This window comes from Stegostoma tigrinum, unplaced genomic scaffold (genome assembly GCF_030684315.1).
Source record: "Stegostoma tigrinum isolate sSteTig4 unplaced genomic scaffold, sSteTig4.hap1 scaffold_240, whole genome shotgun sequence".
NCBI lineage: Eukaryota > Metazoa > Chordata > Chondrichthyes > Orectolobiformes > Stegostomatidae > Stegostoma > Stegostoma tigrinum.
This window is the reverse complement of record NW_026728174.1, coordinates 279,047-292,155: the sequence shown is the minus strand read 5'-3', so window position 1 is coordinate 292,155 and position 13,109 is coordinate 279,047. Positions and strand designations below refer to the sequence as shown.

The window sequence follows — 13,109 nt, the reverse complement described above, 5'->3', positions numbered from 1 at the left end:
CAGAGTCTCCAATTTCTCTCAGGTTACCTCTCATGCTTTTCTCTTCTCAAGAAAAGAACTTCTTGCTGTTTAACAGAAAGTGTGAAAGAAACATAGGAGGTCTGGCAATGAGACAAGTGAAATCATGTTAGTTTCAAGATATTTGCACTATTTCTTTCTCTCCGCAGGAATGGCTTCACTAACATCCTACATAATTGTTAAAAATTGTAACAACTATGTAGCAATTAAAGCTAAAATTCGATCTTCTCTCTTAATCATTTGCAGCACCCGCAGAGGACTTTAGACCCATTTCTGTCCTTTTCCATACCCATCCTGAATCGAAAAGAGCGAAAATAACAGACCTGCTGAATTTATCCAGCACATTTTCTGGACATTTTGGGTTTCTAAATTAATTCCCTCAATGTGTCAAATGTCTTAAATGCTTGCTCACAAGGTCTTCGTATCTGCTATTTAAATAGTGCACTGTGAACACTTCAATCATCCATTTTATATGAAACAAGCACACAGTAACTGAACCGTCTTCACGCAAAAATACAAAAATGTATTTCCTTTCTCATCTTTTAAGCCCGTTTGGTTTTTTGTACCATTTAATATGAAGTCTTACAACTGCACCAGAAACCTCTGGTTAAAAAGATTCTGAAAATGTAGTCCGTAACATGAGAATTGGCAAAAGTTGTTGACACACAGAAGAAAGAAAATGTTGTGTGAGATTCAGCAAATAAAGGAACATTTCTTAGACTGTAGCTGAAAAAAATTGGTTTATTGAAACAGACTTTTTCACCATTCGACCGAGTGACTGGAGTTATACAGGGCACTTAAAGATGAGGGCAACAACATCACGAAATTAATTTTGAATGTTAAATCCTGGAGCAAGTACTGAAAATGGATTGCAATGTGAATGAGAAGAATACATTGGAACCTTGGGATTTTCTAAAGCAGTTACCTTTTACTTCCTTGGACTGCAGCGGCGTCAGTGAAAAACCCATTTGTCACCTTATAAAGCAGGATTTGAACATTGACTGTGGAAGGCCAAGTTAACTCAGTTGTTGGAACATACGCTGTTTAAGTGCAGAGTTGTGAGTATGAGCCCAACACTGGGCACCACCTGTTTATTTAGTATTTTCCCTTTGCAAATTCCCTTCCTCCAGCTATTCTTGATGACCCTTACATCCCATGAATCAGCTTAGCGAATCTCTTTTGCACCGCATTCAACGCCAGCATATCCTTTCTTAAATACGAGTAGCTAAACCAATATGGCTTCACCAACATCCAATACAGTTGTTACAAGATGTCCCGATCCTCAAAACACTAACACCTCGCAGTTAAGGCCAAAATTCCATTTACTTTCTTCATAACTTCAGCATCAGTTTAGGACTTTAGACCCATCCTTGTCCTTTTTCACACAAATCCTGAATCGAATAGTTATAATAACTACCTGCAAAATGCTATCCCACTGAAACTTCAACCACTTGCTCAACTTTGTAACCTAAAGTCAAGTCCAGGACCTTCCCCTTCCTTGTTGGGACTTCTACTTAGTGGCTGAAAAAATGCTCTCCTGGATGTATTTTAAAAATTCTGATAAATCCTTCACATTATGACGACTCCATTAATGTTGAGGAAGTTGAAAGTCTCTGCTACCATAATCCTGCTACTTCTACACTTTCTCAAAATCTGTCTCCTTATTTATTTAAAGGGGTTTTCAAAAATGTCACCTGTCCTTATTGCTATATAGATTCCTGAAGCAAAATAACAATATTTCCTCCTCCTTTACCACCTCCACTGCCTTGCATGAAGGCCCTGTATCCTGGAATACTGAGCTGCTAACCATGTCCAAGTGACAGCAATGGCTTTATGACCCCACTAATTTGTATCCTCAAATCATCTGCCTTATTCATCTGACTCCAAGCATTAAATACCATTCACCCGTGGCAAACTCTCTTATATCTTAATTGCCCAATGACAATGCCTTCCAGACTCTCTTGTTTCTTCTCTTTTTGGCCATTATTATTTTTGAACATTCTCTGGATTTCAGCCCACTGCTAAACTTTTTACATGACCCCCAACAGTACTGGAAACCCATCCCCAGCTCCCACAAGGATGCAGTTCCCATTCCAGTTTAGGTGTAACCGCTGTGTGTAATTCTACTCTTCCTGCTGAAGGACGGATGTTGTAAAACTTCAAAAGGTTCAGAAAAGAATTGTAATGGTTATTATTGTAATAGTGTACCATTAGTACACTAAGTTTCAAGCATTTTGGGATGACTCGGTTCCCAGTTGCTCATATGAAATGTACTGACTGTCATTGAGTGAAAAATAAAAACCACAGGTTCCTCGCACTTGTTGGAGGTGAGGATAGAGGAGATAGGCTCTCCATCTCCCCTTTCAAAATAAATTAGTCTGCTTTTGAGATAAAGATCCAATGCACAGTAGTTTTAATAAAATTTATATCATTTTTTCTCCCAACAAGGTAACCAGACATGTGGTGTTTTCAAACATCATGAGAAACAAGCCCAGATAACATGACTTGAATACAGATAATACGAGCAACAAAAATTCCTACAGATTCTTGGGAACTCATTGGTGTTTAACCACAGTGGCTCAGCGGTTAGCACTGCTGCCTCACAGTGCCAGGGACCTGGATTTGATTCCACCCTTGGGCAACCGAGTGTGTGGTTGTTGGCATATTCTCCCTGTGGCTGCGTGGGTTTCCTCTAGGTGCTCTGGTTTCCTCCCACGTGCTGGTTAGTGGATTCGCCAAGCTAAATTGCCCAGAGTGTTCAGTGATGCGTACATTAGGTGGGCTACGGGGAGATGTGTCTGGGTGGGATGCTCTGAGGTTTTGTGTGGAATTCTTGGGCCGAAGGGCCTGTTTCCATACTGTAGGAATACTCCGAATTCTATGAAAACCCGTCCTAATGAACTAGGGAATCCCTTTTCACACACTGCGGGTGGATTGTCTTTACCCAGTGTGAATGTGTTGATCTACAGCAATAAAACGTTATCATTTTCAAAACCTACTCTACAGTTACGTATTTGTTATTGAGATTAATGCGAAAGGACTAATAAATTAAACGCCATTTATTTCAATGCCAGAGGCCTAACAGCTAAGGCAGAGGAACTCAGGGCAAGATTGGAAACATGAAACTGGGTTATCATTGCAATTACAGAGGCAAGGCTCAGAGGTGGACAGGGCTGCCAGCTTAATGTTCTAAGATATAGTTCCTATAGAAAGGATAGAAAGTCGAAGGGGGAGGGGGAAGCAAAGCAAGAGAGGAGGGAAAAGTGGCATTTTTGAGCAAGGATAACATTACGGCGTTACTTAGGCAGGATATATCTGAGAATACATCCAGGGAAGTTATTTGGGTGGAACTGAGAAATAAGAAAGGGATGATCACCTTATTGGGATTATACTATAGCCACCCCCATTAGTCAGCAGGAATCTGACAAATAATTTTGAAAGAAGTTATCTGGAAGAATAACAGGGTGGTGATGGAAGGGATTTTAACTTTCCAAACAGACTGGGAATTCCATGGTCTAAAAGGCTTGGATGGAGCGGAGTTTGCTGAGAGTGTAGAGGAAAATGTTCTGATTCAGTATGTGATGTACCGACTACAGAAGGTGCAAAACTTGACCTGCTGTTGGCAAATAAAGCAGGACAGGTGACTAGGGTATCAGCAGGGGAGGACTTTGGGGCCAGTGACCATAATTCTATTAGTTTTAAAATAGTGATGGAAAAGAGTAGACCGGATCTGAAAGTTAAAGCTCTATATTGGAGGAAGGCCAATTTTAATGGTATTACACAAGAGCTTTCAAAAGTTGATTGGGGCAGATGTTCGCAGGTAAAACAGAAAGTTAGAAAGTGGGAAGCCTTCAAAAAAAAAGAGATAACGAGAGTTCAGGGACAGTATACTCCTGTTCGGGTGAAGGACAATGCTGGTAGGTATAGGGAATTCTGGATGACGAGAGAAATCAAGGTTTTGGTCAAGAAAAACGAGGAAGGACATGTCAGGTATAGACAGCAGAGATCGAGTGAATGCTTACAAGAGTATAATGACAATAGTATACTTAAGAGGGAAATTAGTAGGGCAAAAAGGGAACATGAGGTAACTTAGGCAAATAGTATTAAGGAAAATCCAGTGGGATTCTACAAATAGATTAAGAACAAAAAGGATAACGATGGAGAGACAGGGCCCCTTAAAAAGCAGCAATGCCTCCTATGTGTGGAATTGCAAGAAATGGGGAATATAATAAAACAAGTATTATGCATCAGTATTTACTACAGAAAAGGATATGGAAGATATGGACTGTGGGGAAATAAATAGCAACATCTTGAAAATTATCCATATTACAGAGGTAGTGATGCTTAAAACGTATAAAAGTGGATAAGTTCCTGGGACCTGATCAGGTGTATCCGAGAACTCGGAGGGAAGCTAGGCAAGTGATTGCTGGGCCCCTTGCTGAGATATTTGTATCATCGATAGTCACAGGTGAGGGACCAGAAGTTGGCTAATGTGGTGCCACTATTTAAGAAAGGTGGTAAGGAAAAGCCAGGGAACTATAGGCCAGTGAGCCTGATATTAGTGGTGGGAAAGTCGTTCTAGGAATCCTGAGGGATAGTACTTGAAATATTTGGAAAGGGAAGGACTGATTAGGGATAATCAACATGGCTGTGTGTGTGGGAAATCATGTCTCACTGACTTGATTTTTTTTGATGCAGGAACAAAGAGGATTGAGTAGCGCAAAGAGGTGGATGTGTTCTATATGGATGTCACTAAGGCGTTTGACAAGGTTCCTCATAGTAGACTGATTAGCAAGGTCAGATCACATGGAATACAGAGAGAACCAGTCATTTGGAAACAGATCTGACTTGAAGGTAGAAGACGGAGTGCTGGTGGAGGGTTGCTTTGTCGACTGGAGGCCTGTGACCAGTGGTGTGTCATTTATAAAGATGATTTGGATGTGAATGTAGGAGTTATAGTTACTAAGTACCAATCCTTGCAGCATACTGCAGGTCAAAGGCCTTTCCAAATGGCCAGCTCTCCCTGGATTCCATGTGATCTAACCTTGTTAATCAGTCGACCATGAGGAATATCGAAAACATCCACCGGTCTGCCATCAATCTTGTTTCTAACTTCTTCAAAAAAACTCAATCAAGTTAGTAAGGCATAATTTCCTATGGACAAAGCCATGTCAACTATTCCCCATTCAGTCCACGCTTTCCAAATATATGTTAATCCTATCCCTCAGAATTCCCTCCAACAACTTACCCACAACTGACGTCAGGCTCACTAAAAGTTTATTGTTCCCTGGTTTTATGTTACCACCTTTCTTAAACAATGGCACCAGATTAGCCAACCTCCAGTGTAACAGCTCACCTATGACTGTCAATGGTGCAAATATCTGAGCAAGGGGCCCAATCGCAAGCTTAGCTTCCCGCAAAGTTCGAGAATACACCTGAAGAGGTCCTGGGGATTTATCCACCTTTATGCTCTGTATGGCATCCAGCACCACCTCCTCTACAACATGGAGCTTTTCAAGATACACATTCATTTCTCGAAGTTCTTTAGCTTTTGTATCCTTTATCACAGTAAATACTGATGTAAAATACTTTTTTGTATCTCACCCATCTCGTGCATTCCCACACATAGGCGGTCTTACTGTGCTTTTAAGAAGCATAGTAGTGTCAAAATTGGCCTCATTTAAAACTTTGACTCTTCGACCAAAGTCTATCCTTTTCCATAATTATTTTAAAACTAATAGAGATATAATCATAGGCCCCAAAATATTGTCCCCCCTGCTGACCCCTCAGTCACCTGCCCTACCTTATTTCCCAAGAGAAGATCAAGTTTTGAGCAGGGACTAATGACACCAGTACAAACAGCCCAAAGATCAAAGTTCATTCCTTGATTTAAGGGCAAAATCCTTCAAATGTGGTTGTGGTGAACTTGCTGGTGTGTTAACAGTTGGGATGATTGAGTGAATCCCTTTCCACACATAGAACAAGTGAATGGTCTGTCCCCAGAGTGAACTCGCTGGTGTCTCAGCAGGTTGGTTGAGTGAGCAAATCCCTTCCCATACTCGGAACATGTGAACAGTCTCTCCCCACTGTGAACTCGTTGGTGTTTCAGCAGGTTGCTTGACTGAGTGAATCCCAGCCCACAATCAGAGCAAATGAACAGTTTCTCCCCAGTGTGACTGCGTTGGTGCATTTCCAGCTGGGATGGGTAAATAAATCCCTTCCCACAATCCCCACATTTCCACAGTCTCTCCCCAGTGTGACCGTGCTGGTGTTTGGGCATTTCAGATGAATCTTCACAGAATCTTCGACACACAGACAATACGCATTTCTCCCTGGTGTGAACAGTGCTTCTTCCTTTAATGTTCAAAATCCTGAGATAATTAGGTTACGACAAACAGATTGAGTGTCAGATCTGGATGTGGTTTTGTTTGATTTCTCTGAATGCAATCACAATTTCAAACTGAAGAAAAAAAAAGTAGAGAGAGAGAGAGAAACCAGAAGAACACACACAAAGATTGTCAAACTCAGAAATTAATCTGATCAATTGTGGATGCAACACTGAGGGGCACTGCTGGATTATCAGTAAAACTGAACTGGTTCATTAAATGTCCTTCAGGGAAGGGAAACAGTCAGCGTTTGCCCAAAACTACAAAAAGAGATAGAGTTTGGACAGACATGAAGGGCAGGCATTTTATTCATCTGAAAATGAATCCAATTCCTGTTTTCTCTCCATACCCTCTGATCCTTCTGAAGGACTAAGATGCAGAAAAATACCTGAAATCTGAAATAAAAACAGAAAATGATAGAGATACTCAGCAGATCTGGCAGCATCTGAAATGGTGATAGATGCAGGAACCATTGCAATCTTGAAGAAGTGTTGAGATGATCATCCACTGCACCAAAATACAGGTTACACACCGAGTGCCAGAAAACGGGCCTAGCTTCAATAGGTGCTTGGTGGCCAGCACCGATACAATGGGGACATTGTTGAACACAATGTTACCCGAGTGTCTGACCCCATTTAGTTCCGTGTTTCTCTCCTATTCTCTTTTCGGAAACAGGCAGCAGCAAGTAGTGAAGAATGCAAATGATATTTCGGCCTTCATTGTGAGAGGATTCGAGTACAGGAAGAGGGATATCTTTCTATAAGGGCCTTGGTGAGACCACACCTGGAGTCGTGTGCACCTTTGTTCTCCTTTCCAGAGGAAGGATGGCCTGGCTACTGAATGATCGGAAAGAAGGTTCACCAGGCCAATTCCTGGGATCACAGGACTGATGTATGAAAAGAGATTTGATCTTGATTAATCCTTCTTTCTTTTAATCTTTCAGCCACCGACAACATCATGAACTAATTTCAAATCCCATTTGCTGATTTGAGTCTTTTACTGCTAAAGCTATACTTGGGTTCCCATTCCCCTGTCATACGAGTTTAAATCCTCACCAGTGGAACTAGCAAAAGCATCAACAAGAATATCTGTCCCAGCTCTGCCCAGGACAATTGTTCAAGCTTGTGCATGTCCCACCTTCCCCAGAAACAAACAAACAGTCTCAATGCCTCAGGAATCCAAACCTTTTAAGTTATAGCTCCAGCCATGCACTCATCTCATCTGTCCTCTTATGCTTTTACTAGCACGTGCATTGTAGCAGCTCACACTGTTACGGGATTAGATCACAAAAGGTCCTGTGGGGGGTATAAAAGAGTCCTGTTGAGAAGGAACATTAGGGAATTTACTTGGGTTTCTGTAAACAGACAGTTCAAAACACATAAGCATTTTAACAAGAGGCAGTTTTTAAAGGCCTGGTTCAGCCACAATCACAAGTTTGTTACTTAATAAAAAGTAGAAGCAAAAGTCTGATCCTACAGCATTCTGAACTGTTTAGGTAATTGTAACCAGAAATGCAAACAACCAATTAACGTGAAAGGGTTAGCTGAATTCCTAGAGCAAATGTTTGTCAGCAATAAAAGCAGCTCACTGTATCATTATGGAAGGAAAAGCAATAAATGGTGTAAACACAACCTCGAAAAGACCAACAACATAGGAAGGGGCAAAGGAAGATTATAAAGAGAGAAGTCAGGGCTGCAGAGAGATAAAACAATTGAAATGTCGATACGGATAATTTGAATAAATTCTTACATCCAAAGATCAAGGGAAGAGTGACAAAGATAGATTACAAAATCCGAAATGAAGATATGGTTAGTGCCTTAGTTATTTGTGAAATCTGAACAAATTTTGTTTCATGGCTTGGTAAAGCTCTAAAGTGACTGAATTTCACACTCAGTGGAACTGGAATAGATGCTTTTTATTAAAACAAGAAAGTAATAATGGAAAGCGCTTAGAGTAGAAAATGAAACTTCAGTTTAAAAATCATTTACAGAATGCAAATCGTTGGGATTGTAAACTGCAGCAGCAAGTCAGAAACACTGTTTGATCTTTTAAGCTGAAGTAAGAGAGGGATTTTTCCACAATTTGTCAACTGTATTACAAATTGTAGTCACTTTATATCAGAGTTGAGTTTAAAAGACTTAATCACAATTCCTAACAATCCACACTACAGTTAGTAGAGAATTTGGAAAAGTTCTTAGTGATAAGATACCATTTTGGTTTTTGGCAAAAAAATGTGGTGCAGCTGGCAAATGTCTGAGGAGGAATATAACTGTCAAAAGCATTGTAAGGTCCCAAAGACAGACGAAGTAGTTTTCGAGCTAACCTCAGGAGATTATAGAAGGGTTTAGGACTGAACATAGTGTTGTCCACGATTGTTTGAACATACGACATAGAACATTACAGCACAGTACAGGCCCTTCGGCCCTTGATGTTGTGCCGACCTGTCATACCGATCTCAAGCCCGTCTAACCTACACTATTCCATGTACGTCCATATGCTTGTCCAATGACACCCTAAATGTACCTAAAGTTGGCAAATCTACTACCGTTGCAGGCAAAGCGTTCCATTCCCTTACTACTCTCTGAGTAAAGAAACTACCTCTGGCATCTGTCCTATATCTTTCACCCCTCAATTTAAAGCTATGCCCCCTCGTACTCGCCGTCACCATCCTAGGAAAATGGTTTGCTTACTGGATTGGGTATATTGATTTGGGGTGTGTGGCTAACAATGACAACAATATTGCATGTAAATAACACCTAGCGAATGGAATAAAAATATCACAATCAGCCAGGGAAAGTTTGAGTGTCACTGTCCACTCTTCCAATCTGAGCTGTATTTAAGAGGGGAATTAGGCCTCATGTGAAAGCCAGGTTTGGAGTGGACTCTGGCCTCTCCCACACATGCGGTAACAGAGCTCTGAATAAAGGTCACTTGTACAACTGAACACAACACAAACTTCTCCCGACAACAATGTGGCACTGGGTGTAAGCTTGACAATACTACATTTGAGATCTCGTATTTTAGTGTATCTCTTAACTTCCTATCTTCAGCTTTCAGGTCCTCCTCCCTTGGTTTTCCTATGTCACTGGTACAATCGGATGTTCACCCTCCCACTCCAGAATGTCCTGAAGCTGCTCCGTGTCATCGCTAATCCTGGCACCAGGGAGGCAACATACCATCCTGGATTCATGTCTCTCTCTATCCCTTACTATTGAATCCCCTGTCTCTACAGTCATATTTATCGTTTCCCTCCCCTTCTATGCAGCGGAGTTACTCCGAGTGCCATGAACCCGACTGATGCTGCTTCCCGAGTGGCCACCCCAACATCCCCCACCTCTCTCCCCCCCAACTGAACAGTACCCAAAACAGTATATCTATTTGAGGGAGATGACTCCAGCACTTCCTTTCTGAGCCTTTTACTTGTCTGATAGTCACCCATTCCCTTGCTGTCTGTGTAATCTTCACCTGCTGCGTGACCAGTCTGTTGAGAATGCGACCACAACCTTCTCAGTTACCATGGATGCTCCATACTGACTGCACCCACAGCTCAAGCTCTGAAAAGCAGTTAACCAGTAGCTGCAGATGGACACACTTCCTGCACAAATAGCCAATAGGGACACTGGTAATGTCCCAGAGTTTAATGCGGAAAACTGTGAGGTGATTCACATTGGAAGGAGTAACAGGAATACAGAGTACTGGGCTAATGGTAAGATTCTTGATAGTGTGGATGAGCAAAGAGATCTCGGTGTCCATGTACATAGATCCCTGAAAGTTTCCACAAGTTGATAGGGTTGTTAAGAAGGTGTACAATGTGTTCGTTTTTACTGATAGAGGGATTGCGTTTCAGAACCATGAGGTCATATTGCAGCGGTACGAAACTCTGGTGCGGCCGCACTCGGAGTTCTGGTCACCGCATTGCACGAAGGATGTGCAAGCATTGGAATGGGTGCACAGGAGATTTACCAGAATGTTGCCTGGTATCGAGGGAAGGTCTTATGAGGAAAGGTTGAGGGACTTTAGGCTGTTTTCGTCAGAGAGAAGAAGGTTCAGAGGTGACCTAATAGAGACATACAAGATGATATGAGGATTAGATAGGGTGGACACTGAGGTCCTTTTTCCTCAGATGGAGCTGGCTAGCACGAGGGGATATAGCTTTAGATTGACGGGTCATAGATATCGGACAGATGTCAGAGGTAGGTTCTTTACTCAGGGTAATAAGGGCGTGCAATGCCCTGCCTGCAACAGTAGTAGACTCGCCAAGTTTAAGGGCATTTAAGTGGTCTTTGGATAAACATATGGATGATAATGGAATAGTGTGGGTTAAATGGGCTTCAGTGTGGTTTCACAGGTCGACACAACATCAAGAGCCTATGTTCTATTGTGCAAGAGGAGCACATCACAGGTGTGATGTCTTCTGTTTTGACTTCTCTCCAGATTAAGCCAGTTTCTGCCTTAAAAAGAATTTAATTAAGCTAGGTCCTCCCCCTTCATTTCAAACATTACTATTATAAACCTAAAGCCCCTAACTTTATTTAAGCTAATATATACTTTAAAAACTGTAAGAAAATTCTTTACAGTATCAAATATCAATTGGCTGTTTCCATTAGGACTGAGAGACTTTCTGAACTGCCCAAACTGAGACTGAGCATCACACTCAATCTTTCAGTTTCACTTTCTGTTTCACCCAACTCCAAAGCACTCTCATTTAGCCAAGCAGCACTCACAGTGCAGCCTTTTCATTTTCATTGTATGCTCACACCCACTCTGATCTCAGCCTCCCATACTGTTTCAATGCAGCTCAATGGAAGCTCAGGGAACAGCATCTTCACGTTAAATGCAGTAATTTATAAACCTCAGGAATCAACACAGACTTCAGCAGTTTCAGGATCAATGGAGTTGTCAGGAAATGGAAGATTCCACCTGGAGGGGTGCTGGAATTTGTGCCCATCAGGAATTTTAAAAGGAAGTTTGCAGGTATTCAAGAATGAAAAATGTATAGACTAAAATCATGAAGTGGGCGATTGGGACTAAATATGACAGTTCTTTCAAAGAGACGAGGTGTTGTTTGGACAAATCTACCCCTCTCAGGCCAATATCTCCTTTCTCAGCTGCAGGGTATAGAACTGAACACTTATCCCAGAGGTGATCAAACCAAAAATTTGAATATCCTGCTTTCAAGTTACAAACTTACCAGGAGTATTCTCCCATGCATAGAATGGTTAAACCTCTTTCCTTTCACTGTTAAGTGTCAATGATACTCAGATCCTGATCACTCCGCTTAATGGAGAACTTGCATTGGGATCCTGGTTTGCAAATTATTCTCAATAAATATCCTGTAAAGCAAATCCACAAGAGACAAATAACGGTCAGGCCTGGACAGAAATCCAGAAAACACAAGATTGTCTGGAAAAGGCAAACATTTCTCTTGGTTTCTGTTAGTTATGTATAAATCCTCCTCTTAAAAGCACCCTGCTCCCCCACACAGAAAGATGCAGAGGTAAAATACACCCATTATTACAGACTGAGGAAGTCAGACATTAATAAATTTGACGAGGGAGCACAAGGGGACTCAGAGCACTTTCAGTGATTTGATCCCAATCATATGAATACTGGGCAAACGGATATGCTTTAATAGATCATAATATTTAAAGCAGGACTTCCTACAGTGAGAGTGCAACAGGTAACATGAAGTTCTAAGCAAGGATTAGCGGATCCGAAACGTTATTTTTTTTCCTTTCACAGATGCTACCAAACCTACTGAGCTTTTCCAGCAACTTTGTTTTTGAACATGCAGTTCTGAACACGTTTTCGGCATTTCTCCTCCATTAAATATCTAACGGATAACTTGCAGCAATTTATACTGCCTGAAGCCAGTACTCCGCCAGCGTCAAAGGTCCTTCCCAGGAAATACACGCCGTGTCTCACAGTCTGGGAAAGAAGTCCAGAAAAACAAAAACAAAAACAAACATTTCTCTTGTCTTAATCTCCCCTCCCAAGCAAGAAAGGCTGCGCTTGCGTTCCACTGCAGGTTGCCACCTATAAATATGGCGATCCGGCATGAGTCCCGAAGATCACTGCCCCTAATAAAGATGGTGGCAATTACCTCTGCCTATCGCAGCCTCAGGTCCGTAGCAGTTTTTCCGTTTGCTGCAAAAAACGGGGCCGGCATGTTAAAATTTGTTTTCTGACATGCATCAACGGCTAATAAAGCCTCTCAGTCAATACCGAAAGTATTTCCCTCCCGTTTTTTTGCAGCTTTCCTTTTTATCCCGTGTACTGTACCTTCCGAAAGCAGCTAACCCTCATTCGCAGAGATATTGCGCCCGCGGACAGAGGCGATCACATGATTTTCACACAGACAAACATCTCACTCGCTCTGATTGGCTGGAGGGTAGGCCGCTTCCATTGGCCCCGCCCCGTGCTCCGATTGAACCAAAGCTGACATCGCTCACAGGGAGATAGCAATAGCTGCAGGTGTTGGAGTCACAGATGACAGTGTGGAGCTGGAGGAACACAGCGAGCCAGGCACCATCAGAGGAGCAGGAAAGTTGATGGTTCAGGACCCTTCTTCAGAAATGGGGGAGGGGACGGGAACTGAAACATAAACAGAGTGGGGGCTGGGGAAGGTAGGTGGGAAGGTGATAGGTGAGTGCAGGTCGTCAGTGGTGAAGATTTTTCCTGCTGTTCATTAGCTCTGTGAGTGAT

At 42.0% G+C, this 13,109-nt stretch overlaps 1 long non-coding RNA gene across 4 annotated transcripts; it reads right to left on the bottom strand.

The window, feature by feature from the left end:
• Positions 1-743: 743 nt before the first annotated feature.
• LOC132207997 (uncharacterized) lies at positions 744-12,800 on the bottom strand. 4 transcript variants are annotated; one of them, XR_009444106.1, is made up of 3 exons: positions 12,687-12,800; positions 11,596-12,551; positions 744-7,699 (listed from the first exon to the last, which is right to left on the bottom strand). It is a non-coding gene; the product is annotated as an uncharacterized LOC132207997 (long non-coding RNA). The 4 variants fall into 4 exon arrangements; XR_009444108.1 differs by having other exon boundaries at positions 744-11,737; positions 12,163-12,551; XR_009444109.1 differs by having other exon boundaries at positions 744-11,737; positions 12,508-12,551.
• Between the last annotated feature and the right edge of the window lie 309 nt (positions 12,801-13,109).